The sequence below is a fragment of the Oryx dammah genome, unplaced genomic scaffold (assembly GCF_014754425.2).
Source record: "Oryx dammah isolate SB20612 unplaced genomic scaffold, SCBI_Odam_1.1 HiC_scaffold_16, whole genome shotgun sequence".
Taxonomy (NCBI): domain Eukaryota; kingdom Metazoa; phylum Chordata; class Mammalia; order Artiodactyla; family Bovidae; genus Oryx; species Oryx dammah.
Window position 1 is genome coordinate 58,429,331 of NW_024070200.1, and position 23,116 is coordinate 58,452,446.

General features: G+C 41.5%; 1 long non-coding RNA gene across 2 annotated transcripts in view; it reads left to right on the forward strand.

Moving 5' to 3' along the window:
* LOC120875250 overlaps nt 1-21,591 on the forward strand; it is a 37,134-nt gene extending 15,543 nt beyond the window's left edge. Inside the window, exons 2-6 of one of the 2 annotated variants that reach the window (XR_005723899.1) lie at nt 16,486-16,598; nt 17,603-17,920; nt 18,338-18,398; nt 20,480-20,633; nt 21,053-21,591. This is a non-coding gene — a long non-coding RNA (uncharacterized LOC120875250). Of the gene's footprint in view, nt 1-15,765; nt 16,599-17,602; nt 17,921-18,337; nt 18,399-20,479; nt 20,634-21,052 lie in introns of those variants that run through there. The other variant, XR_005723898.1, reaches the window with a different exon arrangement.
* The last annotated feature ends 1,525 nt before the right edge of the window (nt 21,592-23,116 follow it).

Here is a 23,116-nt window from a genome sequence, read left to right on the forward strand (position 1 = left end):
TCTAGACTGCTCAGGAGTGGTTTTCCCCGGATATTGACCTTTGCGCAATAAAGTTGATTGTCAACAGCTAGAAAGATTCTTTAGGAAAAGGCATGGACCAAAAAAAAAAAAAAAAAGAAGAAGAAATAAGATTGAAGCGAGCCCTGAGCCCTGCGCGCGGCTAAGCACCGCACCCTAGCACTCCCAGAAGCCGCCTCACCCCACCTCCCCACGGACTTAGGAACTGCCATTGTCTCTTTGCTGCTAAAGAAACTGAGCTTCAGGGAAGTTAAGAACCTTACGTTGAGCCCGCTAGCAACAGATCAGGCCTGGATGGAACCGGGCCAACTTGCAGGAAGTCAGCTTCCATTCCACACTGGATTTAGGAGAGAAACCTACTCACTTGGAGGGTAAATGGAGCTTCTCCCGGGGACAAAATGGTGCTTCCCCGGGTGATCTGTCCTTGCCAAGGGGGTCAGGAAAGGGTTTTCAAGCAGGCTCCAGCCCGTGGACCACTCACCTGAGAGGTAGCAAGCAGGTGGGCCAGCGATTCCCCTTCAAGGCACAGCCTGCTGCTTCCAGGGATGGGAGACACTATGCCCCTGCGCTTTCTGTATTTCAAAGATGAATCAGGGGTGCTTGCTGTGTTACGTGTGCCCACAAAAGAAGCTTGGGATCTTATCCCTTTTAAAGAGCTTATTAAAAGAGCACTTGGATTTGTCAGAGGAAGGGCGGAGGGGGAAAAGGAAAAAAAGCACAGGGATACTTGGGCATATTCATCTTGGGAGCTGGAGCCAGACTGGTGGTGGCCAACAGTATGATTTGCAACATTGGAATAAAGTTTCATTTCAAACATTCTGATACGCTCCCTGTTCTGATGGGGAAAGACCGTGATGTGAACACAGTCACGAGAACGTCCCTCTTGCTAAGAAGTCCCATTTCCTCATGGGATCCCAGGAAAATGTCTTCAGGGTAGAGCAGAGAATTATCTAAGACTCAATGAACATGAGTTTGGGCAAACTCCGGGAGATGGTGGAGAACTAGGAAGCCTGGGGCGCGGCAGTCCACGGGGTCACAGAGTCCGCACCATTTAGTAACTGAACAACTGCAGGTTACTAAGGAAAGCATCTCACACGTTTTTCCTTTTAATCAATCTCCATGCTCTTTTCGTGGATTTCATGAGGAATCAGACTTTAGAATTGATTATTTTTTTCATCTAGTAAAGCATACTATGCCTTAAGCATAACCACAACAAACTTACATAGTAGTGATGATAGAGAACCATTAACTTTCCTGCCAAACTGGTGTGGGTAGTATTTGACTTCACCTTTTCTTCTTTTTCTGTTTGTTTTGTTGTTGTTGTTGTTGTTGTTTGTTTGTTTATTTCTCAGTTTTCTCCTGAGGGTGAAATGAATTTAAGAAAATACTCTCCTTAATGTCTCTCTCTCTCTTTACATATACACATACAAGTTACATCTCCATGAGTCTAAGCATCCAATATTTTTAAGGTCGATGTAGGAAAAAAACCACTGTACCGAGGTAGTCATTTTTTTTTCAAAATTCAAAACAGAAAAATGACAGATAATATTCACATCCTCAGCTTGTAGGAAGGAACCACCCGCGTGTGTGTTACTTATTTGGAAGGAGATGGTCAGCTTGGGTCAGCCAGTCCTAGGGGAATATTTGCTAAGCCAAGATCAGCTGTGCCTACCCAGTGACACTGCAGGCATTCTGCACTTATAGTTTCCTGAATTTAGAGCTTCCTGGCTTGGGAAGTGGGTCATCAGTGTTGGGAGGAGGTGGGAGCATAGGTGGGCTATGAGTGAAGCATGGAAAATGCAGGCATCCAGGAGGACGAGGAAGAGTGATTATCTTTCTGCTCACCATCATTGACTTAACACCCACTTATTAAGCAGGTAGGATGTTCCCAGCGTGGTATGAGGCACTTGTGGACACAAAGATTAGTAAGTCATGGGCCCTGGCCTGGAGGAGTTTTTAAGTTTGCAGCAGCGAGGCAAGCAAACAGGGCATAATACTCTCTGACAATGTGAACAAGGAGCTTTGGAAGTTTGAAAGAGAACTGCTTGGGACAGATGTCCAATGTAGGTGATTTCATTCGGTATTCAAAAAGTATGGGAGGTAGGGCAGAGCAAGGAGAGGGAGGAGAGAGGAACTGGAACTTTAGCTGGAAAGAGGCGCAGAGTAAAGGTAGGGACCAGGGTTCTTATTTCTCTGGGGGACACTCAGGTTCACTGTTCCTTGAATTATTGGGGCTTATATAAAGAAGCTGGAGGTGTCTCCCATAGTTCTTAAGTAGAGTGTGTCTTCTGCCTCCCTGTCATTTTCATGGGGGGAGGAGTGGATTTGAGATGGTTTTCTTTTTAGTCTAACTGATGAGCCACGTTTAGATTCCCTTCTGGAGGGAATAAGTTGAACTCCTTGTCCCTTGGTCATTTACCTGAAGATTTAAGACAGAGAGAAGGACACACAGACATGGACAAGGTTGTAGAAATATCAGAGGAGATTAGTATAAAGAGGATAGTGACCAAAAAAAAAAAAAAATCCTGCCAGAATGAATTCCTAACTTTGCACAAGTGCCAGAAATATGGGTACCATCAGCTTCCACTTCAGAGTTTCCACTTCTCTCAGAACAGATGAAACATGCTGTTTGGGTTAGTTCTCTGTGTCTCTCTCTCCCTTGGGGCTGGAAGCCCCACGGAGGCTGGGAGTTGAACTGTTTCACTTACGTTCCCAGCTCCTGGCACAGCGCCAGGCACATAAAGCGAGCTCAGTCCATTCTGAATGAGTGAACGCTGCAAGTGTAAGGATGTTGGCTTTTAGTTTGTGTTCATGATGGAGACTCTGAATATCTTCTTAGGTTTATCATTTTAGGTTTTTAATTGTGATCTCACAGAGTAATCACTGGAACAACTAGTTCTGATAATAACTTGTTTTTATTCATGGTGGAACTAGCCTGTTGAAGTGAAAGATTTGAGCACAATAGTTATTAAACTATACCCCATGCCTTGACATTGGACACTCACTTACAACACACTCAAGAGCCACAAATTGAAAACCCACTGTCCTAGAGGCTTCACATCAGCGTTGTCCAATTTGTCGCTCTCCTTATTCTCAGCATGATGATTTGACTTAACTGTTCTCTCTGAGCTGGTCTTCCTACCGTCCAGAGTCATGGTGAACTTTCATACAACCAAACTCACTTTTGGCATATGTTTTGCTGTTGCTGTTTTCGTCATTTCATGTATGACTTGTACCTTGGCCAAGATACTTTCATAGCTGGACTAAAGAAAGGTTAAGATACCTTCTTCTTCCCAAGGTTTCTGTATAACTTTTAGATGACCCAGGGAATGGCAATCATCTGGGTTCTTAAAAGTCAATATTTTATGGCCACTTAATCAGGGAGAGGGCAAAATCTAGGTTGGAAGAAGGATTAATCTAAGATGTTTTGATGCCCTTCTTTTGCATCGCTGCTCTGTATTAACATTTTCCAACATAGGCACCAATTAGGTCTTGGAAACAAGCATGAAGAAAAGCAGAAAATAAGATCAAAACATGATCAGCTCCCTCTGAATTCTACCTTATGTTTTAGCCAGTCTATTGGCTCCTTGGCTTGGAGTAATTTCAAATTCCCACTGGCTTAGTGGCAAGACATCTCATTCTTTTCTAAATACATTCGTCCTTAAAAAAAAAAAAAAAAATCCTCCCCACCATCTTGTGAATTCTCTTTTTAGGATTCAAATTGCAAAGAAATTCATAAGTGAAATAGCATGCATTTTTGACCGCTATGTTCATTGTGATTCCTAGCTCAATGGGGCAGTAGATATTTCAGGAAGGAAGTTTGTAGTTTGTTTTTTTTTGCTTTGAGTTGAGGAGGCTGTGTTATCTTTGATAATCATCTCAGTGATACTGTGTCTTGGTACCCAGTCAGCTGAGGTACAATACAAGTATCATCTAATCTTGATTACATTGCTCATAAAAAGGCAAAATTTTGAGGGCCATGGACCTCTCAGGGCAAGAAGAGTGTCAAACTCTCCTATTAGCAATATCAAAATATGATTCCAGAGAACCCATGGTAAGAGATTCAGATGGGATTATATGATACAAATGCAAAGGATGGGAAATCCAATTTTAGGTCAGTTGCCAGCCCTTGGCATTCTGGTGGCTCTGTGAAGATTATAGAAAGTAGAGACTTCACTTTTGAGATTCTGAGAGGAAACCAATATGTTATAGTAACCTCGTCCATCTTGGAGAACTGTGTTCATATCTGTATGCCTACAGAGAGGAATCTAAGTAATTATTACAACTAACATATTGATTTATTATTCTCGATGTGTGCATTCCTAAGAAATAACAAGAAAGAAAATTATAAATTTATAGATTAAAAAGATAAAAATGATTTGAATTTAAAACTTGAGATGCTAGTAACATTTCCTTTTGTTTAAATTATGGCTGCCTCAAATGAACCCATGTCTCACAGACATAGAGAGCAGACTTGTGATTGCCAAGGCGGCTGCCTGGGGCCAGGGGCTTCTATATTTTAAAAGAATATATAAAGGCAAATTTAATTTAGAGATTTTTGTTTAATATCTACAAAAACTACACTCCCATGTAGGGACCAGGAGACTTCCAGCCATATTGCTTTTTGAGTTACAGTGGAATTTTGATGAAAACGTGAGCTGCACTAATTTTGTGTTGCAGGATGGGGGCAGGATGGTGGGTACTGGAGAAATGAGCACATTTTCAATAGGTTTCCCATATTTGTCTACGTTTGCTCCTTTTTGTCCTCCTTCTCTACAAGGATGGTGTTTTAAAAAATTAATGCACATTTATTAAGAGGGGGCTGAGAAGGGCTGAGAGTTTCAGGTTAGAAGGTGCAAACTGTTACATATAGAACGGTCCTACTGTATAGCACAGGCTTCCCCGGTGGCTCAGTGGTAAAGAATCGGCCTGCAATGCGGCCTGCAATGCAAAAGGCACAGGAGGCTTGGGTTCGATCTCTGCATCAGGAAGATCCCCTGGAAGAGGGCATGGCAACCCATTCTGGTATTCTTGCCTGGAGAATCCCACAGGCAGAAGATTCTGGTGGGCTAGAGTCCATAGGGTCACAAAGAATCCAACACAACCGAAACAACTGAGAGCTCACTATATATAGCACAGGGAACTATATTCAGTATCCTGGGATAAATCATAATGGGAAATAATATAAAAAAGAATGTATGTACGTGCAAAACTGAGTCACTTTGCTGTCTGGCAGAAATTAACACAGCATTGTAAATCAACTAAACTTCAATTAAAAAATAAATGAAGAAAAATAGTAAAGTACAGCTGCCGGTGCTATCTTTACTTACATGACAAGGTCTGTAATAATCTTCCATGATGGCCAATGAAAAATTTCTTCCCATGCTGCCAACTTGGTGAGCATAAATTACTGGGAACTTTATATGGAATAAATTATGTTCTTAAGCCTTCTCAGATGTGCAGCCAATAGAGATTTTAAAGCAGAAAACAAAATGCAAAATTGAGCTCGAAGGGGCATTTGTTGTGTTTGGAACCCTCTCTGGAGTAGGTTCCTCTTTAGCTCTGGGAGGGGATTACAGGCGCTGCCTTCCAACCCCAGGCTTTCTTAGCCACACACAGCTCTTCAGAAACCTGCGTGTGGTTTGCTTCTTAGATTTAAATAAAGCGATGTGGACTATTCCAGTGCTGATGTGGCAGTGGGCCCTCAGAAATCAAAATGAAGAACCCTGCTCAAGTGGCAGACAGGACAAAGACGGAAAGTGTCAACTGACCCCAAATGTGCCATTGCCTGACTTGCGTGCTTTTGTTGAGAACCCTGTGCTGCCATCTTTTCTGTACGCCCGCTGTAAGTGCAATTCATGGGTACTCTCAAATCCACCGTGAGTTTAATTGATTTGTGGCTTTCCCCACTGCTGACGATGAAGTGGTGCTTTGGCTGCTGAAAGGTGAGGGGAACTTGATTTCAGTGCAGAGATGAGATGAGATGCAGCATTCTGTAAACTGACAGATGGAAATTCCGCTTCAGAATTCATTATTTGACGTGGAAGATAATGGTGAAAGTTTGAATCTTTGAACAGAGTGCAGTGGGTCAAAATACAATCAGACCATTGAAAAGTTAAATGAATTGCACTGGGAAATACATTTAGATGGCAGCTTCTAGGTTCCCTGATGATCTTTCTGATAGATTTTCCTATGTCATCTTAAGTTTTCCTCATTCTCTTTGAGCTATTAAGGTGCCTAACTACAACTTTGGATGCATGCATATGTGCTAAGTAGCTTCAGACATGTTTGATACTTTGTGACCCCTTGGACTGTGGTCCACCAGGCTCCTCTGTTCCTGGGATTGTCCTGGTAAGAATACTGGTGGGATCTCATGCCCTCCTCAGGAACTAGAAATTTGGGTCTGTGTAACTCCTGACACATGAATGGAAAATGGTATTCCTCATCTAAAGATACCAGATATCTTGAGGGATTGATGCTTTCTGGGTCTCCTATGAAAAGGTTGAAACTACATGGCTATATCTAGTTTATTAGCAGGAAATTAAGTTACAAAATATCATGTTAATTGTAATTAGTCAAAAAAAATGAAAAAGCTATGAAAAAATTTTTTTAGCAATTTCCTTTCTAATCAACTCCCCTCCATGGTTTTCAAATTGTAGACATGGATTCTCTGATGCTTGTCTTTGAAGGATGCGACCTATTTCCCACAAACGACATAGAACTGCTTTGGAAATTAGGTAATAAAAAGCAATGGTGGCTTCTGATTTGGGTGCAGGCTCTCTCTCTTTTGGATCTCTGGCTCTGGGAAGCCTAACAAAAAGGTCCACAAGAGTAGGAACTAAAGTCTCTGCCAAGAGCCAGTGAACCACTGAGCCTGCCAACAAGTAGGAGAGTGAACTTGGAGCCAGATTCTGCAGCTCCAGGCAGTCTTAAGATGACCTGAGCTCCAGCCAATAGCTAGACTGCATCCTCACAAGAGATCCAGAAGCAAAACCACTTCACTAAGCTGTTCTCAGATTCCTGAGTCTCAGAAACTGTGTGAGATTACAAGTGTTTGTGCAACTTGCCAAGTTTGAGGCTAGTTTTGTACAACAATAGATAGCTTGTACATCACTCAGAAGTAACTTGCACAGTGTCTGGTGCTGTCTAGGAGGCTAACAAATATTTGTGGAGTGCATGAATTAAAATGAATAAATGAAAAGTTGAATTTAGATCCTTCCCTAGCATTCCCTATTATTTAACAACCTTTTAACTAGCTTCAGAGTGTTTCTAGAAAGGGTCTCTTCAATTATTAAAAGTTCAGTCATTCAACAAATATTCATGGCTGTTACTGTTTGTCAATGAACAACTCTTCCACTGTGAAATATTGTGAGCCCACAGGAGCATCTGCCAAGCTTTTAAAAAGAAGTAGTTATGGAAGCTCTCTCTGTTTAAAGCAGTTGAAAACTAGATTTGGGGTTGAGGGGGACACAAGTCACCAAGAAAAGTGAAGGATTAGGAGAAGGACAAAATTTATCTCTACATTGACAAACTCAAGGTGTTCATAGGTGAGAATGAGACCATCACTGAATCGAGGGGTATAAATAGTGTGGGACAGTCAACAGTGAGTGTGGACAGTGAGGCAGAGTGTGGCCTCTCATCCTCTCTGGGGTGTGATGTGTGCCCCGAGCTGCCTTTTGGGTCAGATGACCTGGCTCAGAACCCTACCTCTTCCATTTCCCAGTTGTGAGAACTTAAGAAACTCATTTAATCCTTTGAAATCTCATCCACACATTAAGCAAGCAAAGAGTATGATGCACGATTTTAAAACAGATGACACTGGTGAAAGGTTTAGTCCACTTCCTGGAATGTAGTAAATCCTTTAAAAATGGTTATTTCCTTTTCTTATGATGAATTGTCATGTCTCCTACATGGTTAGGCCACTTTCCTGCTCACATGAACCTCCCTATGAGGTTCTTTACCGTGTGTGACATGTTGAGATCATCTGAAAATACGGAGTCATGGAGTAAAATTAGGACATGGTTGGATTCGTCTGCTGTTCTAGGAGGAGCCTGGTACGAGGAGATAAACGGAGCTCGGGCACACCTGCAGTCTTTAAGGATGGACACTATGGAAGATGCTGAGCACTCATGCTCCTGTTCTTTCTGCTCCATGTGGCTTTCTGCTTAGGTGTTCTTTCTTCTTAGGTTCTAGCTTTTGACTGGTTTCTTGAAGAGACCAAATGCATTTGGAGGCTCCTCCTGCACCATCAGCGTGACTTTGATGGCTGGTCTTGCATATCTCTAAGCGGTAACTCTGAGGTTTGAGCTACCTGGGCCGTTACAGAAACAGTTCAGCCAGATTTCAAGGCTGTTTACTGAGAGACAAGTCAAGAAGTGCTTCTCTCGCTCACCGCTGGCTGCTTCACCTTGTCTTGGCCGTGCTTGAAATTGTCTGTGTTTGCCTGCGTACTCTCTTCTCCTTTTCTCTTTATCTTGTTAAGTTTTGTCACTTGGCCACTTCCTTCTTCTGTTCTCACCCATCCCTATAATCTGCCTCAAATATCCCCCTCTCTCTTCCCCTTCTCTCTCCTCCGACTCCGGGAGGAGAGAAGAAAACCTGGAATGGGCCTGGAGCTATGCTGGGTCCTCCCTTTCTTCTCTTCTTACTCACGTGTGTGCTTCCATTGTAGAAGCACTTTGGAATTTGCCCAGCAAGTGAGTTCATAGGTAGATCCCACTAGAATATTATTCAAGCCCTTTGGAACACATCTGCAAATAAATATGACGAACAAATTAAATGTAACATCTAATGATATTAAAGCTACATTTCTGTTCTGTTCACTATTTTTTGTTGTTTTCTGTTCTGTTCACTTTTGTATTAAAATGTGTCTTCCAAGTTTGACTCCCATTTGTTTTTGATATTTAGTAAGATAAAACACCCCTTTTAACTTTTTAAAAGTCCTGGTGGGAGGAATTGGAAAGCATAATCGAGAAAATTCTGTAGAATGCCCCCTCCTAGGGGCAGAGAAACTCCATGGAGCCTTTCCCTATCTATATATCTCTCTCTCCTTGTAACTTATAAAGAAAAATATCCTAGAAGATCTATGGGATTCATAGCTTCTTTTTGCTCTAAATCCATTATCTCAGCATAGAAAACATATTGCATGGCAACTGTATCAATGAGAATTTAGAGAAATATGGAAATTATTTTATTTGTAAGGATAAACTAGATTATGCTGCTGTAACAAATTAGCACTGAAGTATTAGTGATTTAACAGAACAGAGGCTTTTTTTCTACATATCAGTGGCAGGATGGCAAGGGGATTCTGTTCCATGTACCTACACAGAGCCCAAGATGAGGGAGGCTCTACTATCTATTGCTGGACCACCCTGAATTAATCCCTGGAGAAGGGAATGGCTACCCACTCTAGTGTTCTTGCCTGGAGAATTCCACAGACAGAGGAGTCTGGTGGGTTATGGTCCATGCGATCGTAAAGAATTGGACACAACTGAGCGACTAACGCTTTCACTTGAATTAATGGCAGCCTCTGTGGCTGCAGCAGGGGAAGAAAGTACTGAAAGGCTTCATGACCAGAAGTAGCATTTGGTCTTTCTTCTCATTCCCTGTTGACCAGAACTAGTCATCTGGCTAAGCATAACTGCCAGGAGTCTAGAAAATATAGTCTTTTGTGTGGTTGGAAAGAAGTGGAAAGCCAGATATTGGTGAGTGCCCACGTTGTCTCCCACATTACAAATTTAATCCCTTCAGGAAAACCAAGGGCTAGAAGGGGCTGTGTCCTAGGCCACAAAATAAGCCAGTGACAGGGTCAGTACTAGAACTCAGCTCTTTTGGTCCCAGCTATTATTTCTGCAGTTAATTTTGCAGTAGTTAGCTCCTTCCTCTGTGGGAAATAATGGCACACTAGTGGTAGAGAACCTACATGCCAACGCAGGAGATGCGGGTTCGATCCCTGGGTCAGGAAGATCCCCTGGAGGAGGAGAATTCCATGGACAGAGGAGCCTGGTGGGTGACAGACAGTTCGTGGGGTCGTGGAGATTTGGATGTGACTGAAGTGACAGCACGTAGCATACGTAGAGTAAATCATGAGGTGTGAATGGAGAATGATGACCTTGCTGTGATTTTTGAATTATCCTTTTCTATCATATGCCAGGCAAAGTTAATTTTCTGGTTGTGGCTTAGAGGAGTTCCAGGCCATATCTCACTAGTAGAGGGTTTTCTTTTTCTTACTTAAGCAAAAGCTTTTTTTTTTTTTTTTTACATTCAAGTAGTAACAATATTCTGTATGTACTTAGAAACTTCTGAAGTCATTTTCAAGTATCTTTTCTCATGTGCTTTACACATAATGTATGAGAAATAAGGAGGTTGCATGTCACTGGCTTAATTTTACAGATACCCAAGTGTTCTTGCCTGGAGAATCCCAGGGATAGGGGAGCCTGGTGGGCTGCCGTCTATGGGGTCACACAGAGTCGGACACGACTGAAGTGACTTAGCAGCAGTAGCAGCAAGGCAATGAGAATATGCATACAAGCTCACACAACCAGTTAGTGGTGACCCTGGGACTAAAATTCAAAGCTGTGATTTTCAAAACTGGTACTGAAGCACAAGCTGGTTTGCTTCCATTGTTTTTCCTAGCGTTGTGAATTTCCTGGTGTAAATTAAATAGGTTACTTTCTCCAAGCTTCAACAGCTTTTCCGTGGTAGGAGGAGGAGCATAATTTGACTCTTAACCTTGGATGCTTTTGCTAGATTCTTATGTTGAGAAAAATATAACACACTTTGACATCTGGAGGGTGTTACATTGAGGCTCAACTTATGTCTCCAATACTCTTCTGAAATACAACATTTTTTTTTGCTCGTTATGTTTTCCTTAGTTGGGAATAATAATATAGCTAAGATTAAAAGAATGCCTCTCATATTCCATACACTATACTCATGTTTGCTGTTACTTATTACTGAATATTCTGGAATAATCAAGAGCAAAGAGGAATATGAAACAAGCGGAATAAACTCAGCTCTACAATTTCTCTTTCTATATCTACTTTCTATTCCTTAGAAGCTATCGGAGTACTGATAGACAGTATATGTCATATGTAGAAATTTTGTACAACTGACACATCTCCTTGGGCTAATGGTTGCAACTAATAGAAATAATAATGCTTGCTTCCAGTTGCAGCTAATAGAACTAGGGTAGAAACTGGCTTGATCAAAAAAAGAATATATTACCTTTGGTAATGGAAAAGAAGAGGGAAAAGCTAAATGTGCAAATAATACCCCTAGGAAATTATTTTTTTTATCTTTTGGATCTGCTTTGTGTTGATGTCATTCTCAAGTAGTTTCTTTTCAAGTGGCAGCAAAGATGGCCACTCATACCTCAAAGATTATAGCTTTGTAATTTAGCTTTTTTTTTTTTTCTCGGTAGTTGTTGCATCAAACATTTTCGGGTTAATAACCATAAGTTTGATTGGGTCTCATGCTCAGCGTTGGAAAAGTCACCATCGTTCAGACTGGTCAGGTCTCAGTTATCTTTCGACTGCTGGACCCAGTGGGTGGAGTCAGCTCTATTTAAACCTTAAGGACTGAGATACAGAAAAGAGGTGGTATCTTAACAGAAAATCCAGCTTCTATTACATAAAGAAGGAATGGATGCTGGGCAGAGAAAAATTATAGATACCTATTGCAGTTCTCAACTATATTCTTGAGTACTCAACAAATGCAGGAGAGAAAAATAGATTATTACCGCCAAGGGTGTTATTTTATGTTGAAAGCAAAGACAGCAAGGACGCTAAGGACAGGTGGAAAAAATCTGATAGATGAAGTCAGATCTCAAGTTACCTTCTTCTCTTTAACACTACAGTTTCTCAGAGCTTTACACATGTAATATAAGTTGATAATAATTTTTGCAATTTTTTAATAGAAAAATATATTGGGGGGAGGTCTATAAGCTATAAAACAAAGTTTTTAAAGTTTGTAAGTGATCAGTCTTCTCCAGGTAAGTAAACATGGAGTTGCTGGTCTATTCTTTAGATAAGATCGCTTTTCAATCCCCAGGCTCCCTGTTATTCAATTGGATTTACCTTCCCTGGTGGCTCAGAGGTCAAAGCGTCTGTCTCCAATGCGGGGAAACCCGGGTTCGATCCCTGGGTTGGGAAGATCCTCTGGAGAAGGAAGTGGGAACCCACTCCAGTATTCTTGCCTGGAGAATCCCATGGACAGAGGAGCTTGGTAGACTACAGTCCACAGGGTCACAAAGAGTCAGACATGACTGAGTGACTTCACTTTCACTTTCACTTTTGCTTAATTTGTAAGCAGTGCTGATCCCAAGTACAACTGCCTTCAGAAGAGGAACCTTATCTTTGGTGTTCTAACTTTCTAAAAATGCCAATTACTGGTGCCCCAAGACTGGAGTGCAGTTATGGGACAACCAGTTCCTTCTACAAATCATGTCCATTTATCTCTGTGGGCAGAGTCCATCATTTTCATCTGCTAGTCATATCTAGTTTTGGTGGAACTCATTTGCAACCCTCATACATAAATTATTCCCTAAATACCAACTAAATCAATACAAATCCATCAACAGGCTATGCTTGTAACTAAACTCTATCAACTGATACTTGTATAGCACTCCCGTTTCCTAAGTTCTTGCATGTAAACCCTCTCACTTGATCATCATGAGAGCTCTGGAAGGCAGGAAGGACAGATAAGAATATTACTTTTCTCCTATCAAAACTAATGAAACAGAGATGGAGTGATCTGCTCAAACTGATGACTACTGTGAGTTTTTGGAGTCCAGACCTCAGGTTTTTCCTACTACATCTTGCATCTGAATTTGGGTGAAAGCTGTAGTGTTCACTGGAAGGTTCAAGAAAAAACTCAGGAGTCAAATGAACAAGGGTTTTAAGACTGACTGCTGATTGTAGTTGTATGACTTTGGGCAAGTTTCTTAATCATTTAGCCTCAAATTATTCAACTGTATTGTTTTAACCATTGCATACCTCATAGGATTCTTGTGATATAGTAATATGTGGACAGTGCTTAGCAAATACTCTGTATGTAAATTCATGCTTCAGTATTCTAGGTATTGTTCTCATCATATATCTCTAAGCGCTTATTTAACCTTCATTCACAAAGAGAAATAAAGATTTGAATCATTCATGTGGATTGCTCCATGCTTATGCCTCTATTAACTACATCTTTTAGGTATGGGTAAAACATGAGACCAAATTGCCTGAATCAGTCTTTTACCTCATCATGCTTGCATCTAATTGCTTGATCTATCTTTTTTGCCTTTCTGATCATCCACTATAAAGCCAAGTCTTTGTTATTTGTACTCAACAGGTTATAAGGTTAATACTATCCTGCGTATTCTAGGAGATAAGTATAAATTCTGCAATATGATTAAACAGTTTAGACTAATAGTAAACAACACTACCACCCATTGGAGTCCTGTTTTTCAGACTAAATAAACCTCAAAGAAAGTTATTTCTCCCCTTTTACTTTGTTTTGAGCTTTTCCCAATTCAGGCTGCATTATAGATTTTCCCAGTGTTTGTTTTATAAAAGGTAGGCCAATTATTTTCATGCAACATGGTTCTTCTGTAACACTGGCTTTGAATATGATAGCCAAAACATCCATTTCTTTTGAGCAGAGCCTCATCAGTGAGTGATTTTGTAGAGTAAATGCAAAGGGAAGTAGGAAGCGTGTTCCTGAAAATGGTCAGGCTCTCCTGTTGGTCCTGATGCTCTCTTTCATCTCAGTGTATCAGAACCGGAGCTCAGCGACGAGGAGCACTGCTGCATGGTGGATCCAACTTTCTGCCAAGGGGAGTTTCTAGTGTCATGGTGGAGGCAGAGAGTCAGCAGAAAATAAGAGGTGGTGACTAAAAGAAGGGGGCTGTGAGCATGTGGACGGGAGCGCCGAGTGTAGATTTGGCGTGGGGGGGATTCTCCAGGATGATGACATCCAAGGAGAGGGCTGGAGGATGAGTGTGAATCAGCCACATCAGGATTTGGTGGGGGAGAAAAGAGGCAACTATTCTGGGCCAAGAGGAGATGCAAGGATTGTGAGGAGTGAGCAAATTGAGAGGGATTAAGGAGCTCAGAATTTAAGGAGTAAGCTGGCTTCCGTGGTGGCTCAGAGGGTAAAGCATCTGCCTGCAATGCAGTAAGACCCAGGTTCAATCCCAGGGTCAGAAGATCCTCTGGAGAAGGGAATGGCAACCTACTCCAGTATTCTTGCCTGGAAAATTCCATACACAGAGGAGCTTGGCAAGCTACGGTCCATGCGGTCACAGAGTCAGACATGACTGAGTGATTGATACTTTCACTTTTCACACTGGCAGGAGAAAAGGCAGAAAAAAGGGTAGGGACCAGAATGAGGAGAGAGTGTAACCTTGCAAATTTGTCCCATTCCTACACCCATCTCCACAAAGGAAGAAATGACCTCTGATGTCCCATTCTCTCCCGGGGAAAGATTAGTGAAGTCAAAGTCGCTCAGTCATGTCCGACTCTTTGCGATCTCATGGACTGTAGTCCATGGAATTCTCCAGGCCAGAATACTGGAGTGGGTAGCCTTTCCCTTCTCCAGGGGATCTTCCCAACCCAGGGGTCGAACCCAGGTCTCCCACATTGCAGGTGGATTCTTTCTCAGCTGAGCCACCAGGGAAGCAGGGGAAAGATGATTCCCTTTAAAGCCCAGACTTTCAAGGAATTGAAAGAAAATAACAATGACTGAGCACTCTGTGATATACCAGGCACAGTTTTAGTTACTTTAGATCGATTTAAACAATCCTGTGGCATAGGCACTATTGTTGTACCCATGTTATAGATAAGGATATTGAGACAAGGGGAGTGAAATGACCTGCTCAAGCCACTCAGCTGATGGCTTCTTTGGGACTGAAACTGAGGGAGGCTGGCTCCAGGGAATGTCCCCTCTGCAAGGAGTGCTTGTAGCAGTAAGCTGTCCCGTGAGCCAATTCAGGAATTCCTCTAGAGCTTCCAACAGTGCCATGGCAACTATAGAAAACTCTACTGAAATTCATATATGGCATTTACTCTTTCATTGTTGAAATTTTTGGTCAGGATAATGTTTTAATAAGACATGGTTATGAAAATAATGATGTTCTTAAGCTCAACTTATAACTACCATTGCAAGTTATGGAGGTTTATCATGAAAGAACTTCCAGACACCTTTTATCTTTACTTTTTTTTTTTTTAACATGAGTAATGAAACTAGACAGGTCACTGTCCGTTAAAGTCAGTAACATTTCCTGGTTTCCAGGAGGTGACAACGATGACTTTTCTTTGCCTTTTCAGCACAGCTACATTTTGTTAAAATTCAAGATCTGCTTTTAGTATGACTTATTCAGGATTTTATTTTATTTTGCAATTTTTATCACAATTTCTCTCTCTCTCCATCTCTCTCTCTTTTTTGTAGACTGTATTATACTCTTTTGTCCCCAAATGAAAATGCAGGCTCCAGCCATACTTCCAACAATGGCTTTTTGGGTGTCTTGTTCAGAAGTTCATATGTTAGGGTGTCACAGGTACAGTACGACTTTTGATACATGGGTTGTAGCAAAAAGTGAAATTTTAAGAGAATACATTACAATTTTAAGAAAAAAAAAAAGCTTAAAAAGTGGAGCAGATTCCATAAAAAAAGAAGCTAATTTTAAACTGAGATGCCTTTATCCAGGGGTTTGTCACTGATCTTCTACATGACAACCTCAGAATTAACATTGCCTTGCTAACATTTCTAGTGCATGTATAACTTCTGACTAAACTCTGTGCTCTATGGGGAAAAAGAAAGTCATGCTTGCTAACTGTTTCAAACTTGGCAGATTTACTCTGAGAGTACTAGTCAAGCAAATCAGATTCAAAACCAAAAGCATCATGTCATATTTATAGTGTCACAAAAATGTTTTTATGAAAAATATTTTAGGAATATCTATAATTATTTCCTGGAATAGTTTTTTTCTTTTTCACAGTTTAATTTTTTTGTCCCTATCAACAAACATTTGTCATATTAGATCAGGTCATTTGAGCCTTGCATCCTATTTTGACGTTTCTTCTAAGACATGTGAGCATGGGCAAACAGTGTTTAATTATCCTGATCAAGTGTGGGGGACATTTTTTTGCTGACCCCACTTGTAATCAACTGTGATCTTCTAGAAGCAAGAGAATTGATTGCTTTTATCTTCCCCAACTAGTCAGAAGAGTGGGTCATATATTATTCTACCCTTCGGAAAAATGCAACCCAGTGATTGATTTTATGACTGCCGCTGGCAGCAAATTCCTCAGAATGAATTCTACCAGGTGAAGAAGTATTTCCTCTAACTTGCTTTAAATTTCCTTAGTATTAACTTCTCCGAGTGGCCCAGTCTCTTATGGGACAATGTAATAAGGATCTATCAGTTTTACTGCGCAGTACCTATCTTTAATGCCTAAGTAAATCTCTCTTATTTTCTAGCCCTGACTCTGTAATTTTAACTTTCGAAATCTCTCGTCATGAGTGAGTCTACCCTGCACTCAATTTCTTGCCCTGCTCTGGAGCTCTGCCATCCCTGAACTACATACCTGCAGGTGAGAAATAGAGACAATAACACAGATGAACATGTATTATTCTCCTCCATAATGCTGTGGTGCTGTGCTCTTTCATATCTTGTTTTACAAGAGTAAAACAGAAATAGCGTCTGAACTCACATAAAAAAGGGAAATTCATGGAAGACAACAAAAAGTTGCTTTAAAAATTTTTTATCTAGTTCATATCCACATACAGTGCAATATTCTCTTTCATAACATTATACACCCTGGGATTTTTTTTTTTATCCTATAAAAAATGATCTAAAGGGGCTTCGACACATCTTTGTTCTAATTTCTACATCCCATGGAGGGGAGTGGTCAAGCCTTCTTTTTATTTAAAACACTAGGCATCTATTTCTTTAAATAAATGGAGACCTCAAGTATTAGTTACTCGTGAAATCAAATGATAATACAATATCTAACTACTCAAACTCCACATTTTTCTCTAGATTTTTGCCAGGATACACCTCATCTCCACCCGCACCCCCAAATAATATTATTTCTAGTGTCTCAGGTTTATAACGCCACTGTTAAGTTGGACTTATCTGATGGCAAGAAAACTTGTGTAAGACTTTCAAACCTTAAGGGAAAAAACTGTATCTTAACAAAACATATTTTGTCATTTATTTACTGAGGTACATATGAGAGAGACAAGATGCTTTGTGCTTGTTGAATAAATTGGCTTTGAAATTGTTCATTTAAATCATGGAGGCAGGACCCAGAAAGACCAAAAAAAAAAAAAAACCCACACCAAATTGGAGTACATACTGAGGCAAGGATGATTTTAATTTTGCTTCACTTAATGGTGTTTCCATGAGGAGGCAATGACAGAGGAAGAGGGAAAAGAGAAGGGGGGAGGCCATGAGAAGGAGGTGTGACGCACCAGGAGTGCCTCTGCAGTGATGCAGTTTTGCCCTTTCTCTCACGGTCTCCCCCCTCCTTTCGTCCTTCCTTCCTTTGTCTGTGTCTCTCTTCCTATTTTCTCTCTTTTATTTCCATCAAAGATTACTGAGCACCTACCACATGTATGCATGGTGCTGGGTTCTGGGATACAAGAGTAAAACAGAAATAGCGTCTGAACTCAGAGCAAGAAAACTGCAGTCAAGAAGCAATTGCATGAAGTGCCTGAGAAGCCATTGTCCAGGAATCGGGAGCATGGGTAAAGAGCTTTCCGAGATGTGAAGACCTCCTGTGGGGAGCTGTGTTCAAACTGATGCTCAGGGGACGCTCAGAAGTGAGCCGGAAGAAGACGGAGTTAGGAAGAGAAAAGGTCATCTGTAAAACAGACGGAGCTCATGGCAGACAAGCTGAGGGAAGTCCGGGTGGGCAGGAGGGCTGGGTTGCTGCAGGGCAGGGTTCCAGGGAAGAGTTCACTGGTGAAGAAGGACACCAGGGCTCAGGGGGGCCAGCTACTGCTTTGGAAACAAAACTAAAAACAGTACCTGGGAAGCTATTTGGGGAAAAGAAGGTGTTCTTTTCCCTAAATCTCATCAAGATTAGTTTTGAGTTCAAATAATTACCATAAAGTCTTTTGAAGTAGCTTCAGAACTTTAGAAAAGAGGACATTAGAGATTCAATAATATACCAAACATTTATATCCATGCATCCCCCTTCCTAGCTAGGGATCACAATATGGGATATGGGCAGCCTGGCAGACTAGCTGGGTGTAATGGCCTTTACTCTCTCTGGAAACTAACAGAGGCTCACCTGGTGCAGAGAGAATTTTTTTTTTCTTTAAGGGCACTCCTTTCAGCATCAGGCAAATACAGCTGAGAGATACCACAGAAAACACCTTTCCAGGTATGTAGTACTTTTCATTCTAACTTGCAAATTTTTTTTGCTGGTAAAAGCCATGACAGTCATAAAAATTAATGTTTTCGCTTTCCCACGCAGGGGGAGGATCAGTCTGTTGATGAGCGGAAATTAATGATCAGAGTCAGCTCTAATGAGGTGGTTGAGCCTAGAGCCTATCATACAGGGTGATGTTAAGTCAGACGGAGAAAGACTAATATTGTATATTAACACATATATATGAAATCTAGAAAGATGGCCCTGATGATCCAACTTGCAAGGCAGCAAAGGAGATGCAGACATAAAGGGCAGATTTTTGGACATAGTGGGGGAAGGGGAGGGTGGGATGATTTGAGAGAGCAGGACTGAAACGTATGCGTGATCATACGTAAAATAGAGCCAGTGGGAATTTGCTAGGAACCCAAAGCCCGTGCTCCATGACGACCTAGAGGCATGGGATGGGGAGGGAGGTGGGAGGAAGGTTCAAGAGGGGCGGGAACACGTGCACACCTATGGCTGATTCATGTTGACATGTGGCAGAAGCCATCGCAGTATTGTAATTATCCTCCAATTAAAGATAAAGTTTTAAAAATAAAGGTCAGAGTCAAGATCCCCCTGCCCACCCTCCCACTGGGGCAGAAAATAATTGCCCTGACTGCACCTGAAGAAAAGGCACTGTGCACCTCCATCCGTCCATCCACGTCTCCACTGACAGGAGACCAAGGGCCATTCAGCTGCCAGTGGAAAAGACAGCCTGCTAGACAAGGCCTCCTGGGAGCCCAGCACATTCTGCCAGGTGGGGCTGTGACTTGCTGGGCATCAGGAAGGCCATCTGAGCCCCCCATCCTCTTCCACATACTCTTCATGAATGAGCTCAACATCTCGGTTTACCGACCTGCTTATCTCCATTGGTTGATCCCCTGATTTTGTTTTTGTTTGGCCTAATGAAGGCAAGTGGTTAGGACAGATATCTAAGATGCCGGTTCTAGTCTGCAAATGTAGGACTATATTCTGAAATTTGGTTTGGAGAGTCAGTGTAGGGTCCTAGACCTCCATTCAGTTTCTGACCTTAATATACTTTTATACCAAAACTATTAAACATTGAAGCAGAAGTTATATGCCAAATCATTAAAAAGGCATGACTCATCTATGTTCTCACTGAGGCTGACAAATACTTTGGGTACAGAGACAAGCAGAATGGACCAGGGTCTTCATGCATTAGGTTGATATAGTGTTTAAACATTTGGAACCATGTTTTCCTCAAAGGATATTTAGGGAAAAAACCTCTTTTGCTTAGACATATTTAATGCAGTTAGTTGATATTTAAATTTTAACTTAAAAGGGATTTTAAACTGAAATTGTTTTATACTATACTAAAACTAGCTATAATACTCTACTCTACTATACTTATGATTCTAATACTATACTAATGGGCTTCCCTGGTGGCTCAAATGGTAAAGAATCTGCCTGCAGTGCAGGAGATCTAGGTTTGATCTCTGCTTTGGGAAGATCCCCTGGAGAAGGGAACAGCAAACCCACCCTAGTATTCTTGCCTGGAGAATTCCATGGACAGAGGAGCCTGGGCAGGGGCGGCGGTGGGGCGGGGGTGGGGTTCAGTCCATGGGGTCACAAAGAGTCAGACAAGACTGAGCGACTAACACTTTCACTTTTCATACTATGTCGATATATCTATCTATCTATCTATCTATCTATCTATCTATCTATCTATCTATATTTGGGGGAGAAGGAGAATAGAGGTCAGGATTATGTGTGTGTGAATTCAGATTCAAAGAGGCCAATCTGATATTTTGAAATACTATGTCCAATTTCATCACTACCTGGACAGGCACATTTGTTAAATACCCCTTTGTCAGTCAGGAACATTACTGTGTCCCCTGGTTCCCAGAACACTCCTAGAACTTTTTCCTGACTCTTCTATAGAGAAGGAACTCAAAACACACTTGCTGAACTGAATTAAATAATGGAGCAAGCACAGCTGGTGGCATCTAAGGATGCTGAAATGCTCAGCTTGCGTGTCATCCCTGAACCCTGCTACTACTAACTTCTTTCCTGCCTGTTTCCTGTTCCAGATAGAAAAGTATCCATAACTGGGGTAGTTGACTCAAAATAGCAATGATGACAACAACAGTGCGGTAAGGACCTAGACTGAGCCCTCACTATGCATCAGAGACCTTGCCACACACGCACTGTGATTTTCTGTGATCCTTACAGCAGCTGGAGGAGGTACGTTGCTATTATTATTTCTGTTTCACAACCAAGAAAGCCCAGGCTTAGAGAGGAACTGCTCAGTGTCACGGGACTAGTGTGGGGTGGAGTCAGAACTTCCAGTTGTTTTCTATGGTCTGATTCTTGATACCATACTGTTAATCATTTTCCAAACTTACCAGGCCGGACCTTAAGGCATAGAAGGTTCTAGAAAATCTAGAAAGATTTCCCTGCGCCTCAGAACAACCAAAGCAAATTTAGAGTGGGAGAGCTCTCCTTGGGGCCAATTCTTTCCTTCTTTCCTTTGTTCTTCCTTTTCCTCATGACTCTATTAAGCTCTGCCAGGCATTGCAAGACACTTGAGTGGGTGTGGGAGGGCTGATTGAGAAAGACTCTGCTCATGCTGATCTTCTGCCCTCTTCCTGTTCTTCCCACAGGACTGATGGGCTAAACAGATTTAATGCTTGGCTGTCAGCATCCCTGTGGAAGACTCCAGCAGACCCACATGTCCTACGGTTCAACTTTTCAAACCTACCTCTTTGTAATTGCTAAGTAGGAGTCTGAGCTCTGTTGTCATATTTCAGTTTTACAGTTACTCTGAAATATTTTGATCCAAATATGCCCTTAGTGTCATGCTTTATTAATGCGATATGACTCATATTAGTGACTGCTTGTTCTTGAGCCGTATGCCCTGAATAAGTTATCTGGTGTCATTGTTTACCCTAAGTATAAAAAAAAAATTCCATGCGCTCCGACCTCCTGACACCTAAACCCAGCTCATGCAGTTTAAACAGGAAAACTAGTTATCTGATATCACTAAGGCAAATCAGCTTGTAGAAGCCGACAAATGTTTCCATTTCCACTGGTGGGAGGGCATTGTGGGAGCCATGGATTATTCATCAAGAAAGCACCAGAGAGAATTTCTTTTCTGTTTGTTTGTTGACTTTCAAAGTAAACCCAGGTATGAAGAGATACAGCTATGGTGCCTTTATTTTTCATTGTTAGCACATATCATTATGTCATCCTGGAAGAACTGCCCAAAAAAATAGAAAAAAGAAATTACCACGTGAATTGCTTAACGGCCCTCCTCCTGCCTGCCCGCAGAATTGTCTGAGAAAGGAAAATACACACGCATTAGTCAGGCCCTCGGGGTTACAAGGCTTCTCACCACCAGCAGAGCCAGGTTAGCCTGGGAGTCTGTGGAGCAGGCTTTGGCAGGCCACCAGAGAGAGGGCATTTCATAATCAAGAACTTACCCGGGAGGGTTCTGAGCCAACAAGACAGTGTTGGGAGTCAAGGGCTAAGGAAGAACGAGCGGATTTATTCTGTGGACCAAAACCTCTGCACTTAAAGACATTTCCTTTCTAGTTTTGATTTCCTTTTATTTTAGCTGCTGCACATTTTTTTTTTCTCCCTCACCAGATTTCACAATATATCAACTGTTCGGTCTTTGGTGTACCTGACTGAAGTGTTACACAAATCCATCACTAAAGAATATACTGGCTATACGTTGGGTGGTGGGGGTAGTGATGGAAGAGACACTGGTTTTCCTAATAAGATATAGAAATAACGAACATTTACTGAGCACTTTTACCAAGTGATACTAAGACATGCAGGAGATAGCCCAGGTAATCTTCTGAACCCTAGCATTTGGGTACTATTACCAAGTTAATTTCAGTTGAGGTAACAGAAGCATGGAAAGGTTAAGTAACTTACCTGAAGTCACAGAGCAAGTAAGTCACAAAGGCAAGACATGAAGCCCTGTAGCTTGATCAAGTTCATGGTCTTAGGAGAGACTCTTTGTTCCTCCAAATGGTCCCAGCTCTTGCCTTGGGGTCCACCAGGAGCTGTTGGCAGTGCCTAGGTCCCCATGTTTGCTTAAGGACCTATAATGTAATAGGACCTAACTAATAAGTCATTTAAAACTACAAGAGATGCATTGGGTTGAAAGACAGTTTGGCAGTTTCTTATAAAACTAAACACACTTTTCCCATATTATCTAGCAATGATATTTATTCACGAGTTGAAGATTTATGTCCACATCAAACTTTGCATATGAGCGTATATAGCAGCTTTATTCATAATTGGCAAGACTTTTCCAGTTGTCCTTCAGTAAGTGACTGGATAAACAAACCATGGCACAACCAGACATTGGAATGTCATGCAACAATAAAAAGAAATGAGCTCGTAGACAGACATGGAGGAAACTTACATGTACTGTATATAATTCCAACTATATGACATTCTGGAAAAAGCAAACCTATAGAGCAGTAAAAACCCCAGATGTTGCTAGAGGCTTCATGGGGAGAGAAGGATGAATAGGTAGAACACAGTTGTTGTTGTTTTTTAATTTTTTCTCACTTTTAAGTTTATTCATTTTTACCTGAAGGATCATTGCTTTACAATGTTGCATTACAATATTTCTGCCATACATCAACATAAGTCAGTCATAGGTAGACACATATCCCCTCCCCCTTGACCGACCTCCCACTTCCCACCCT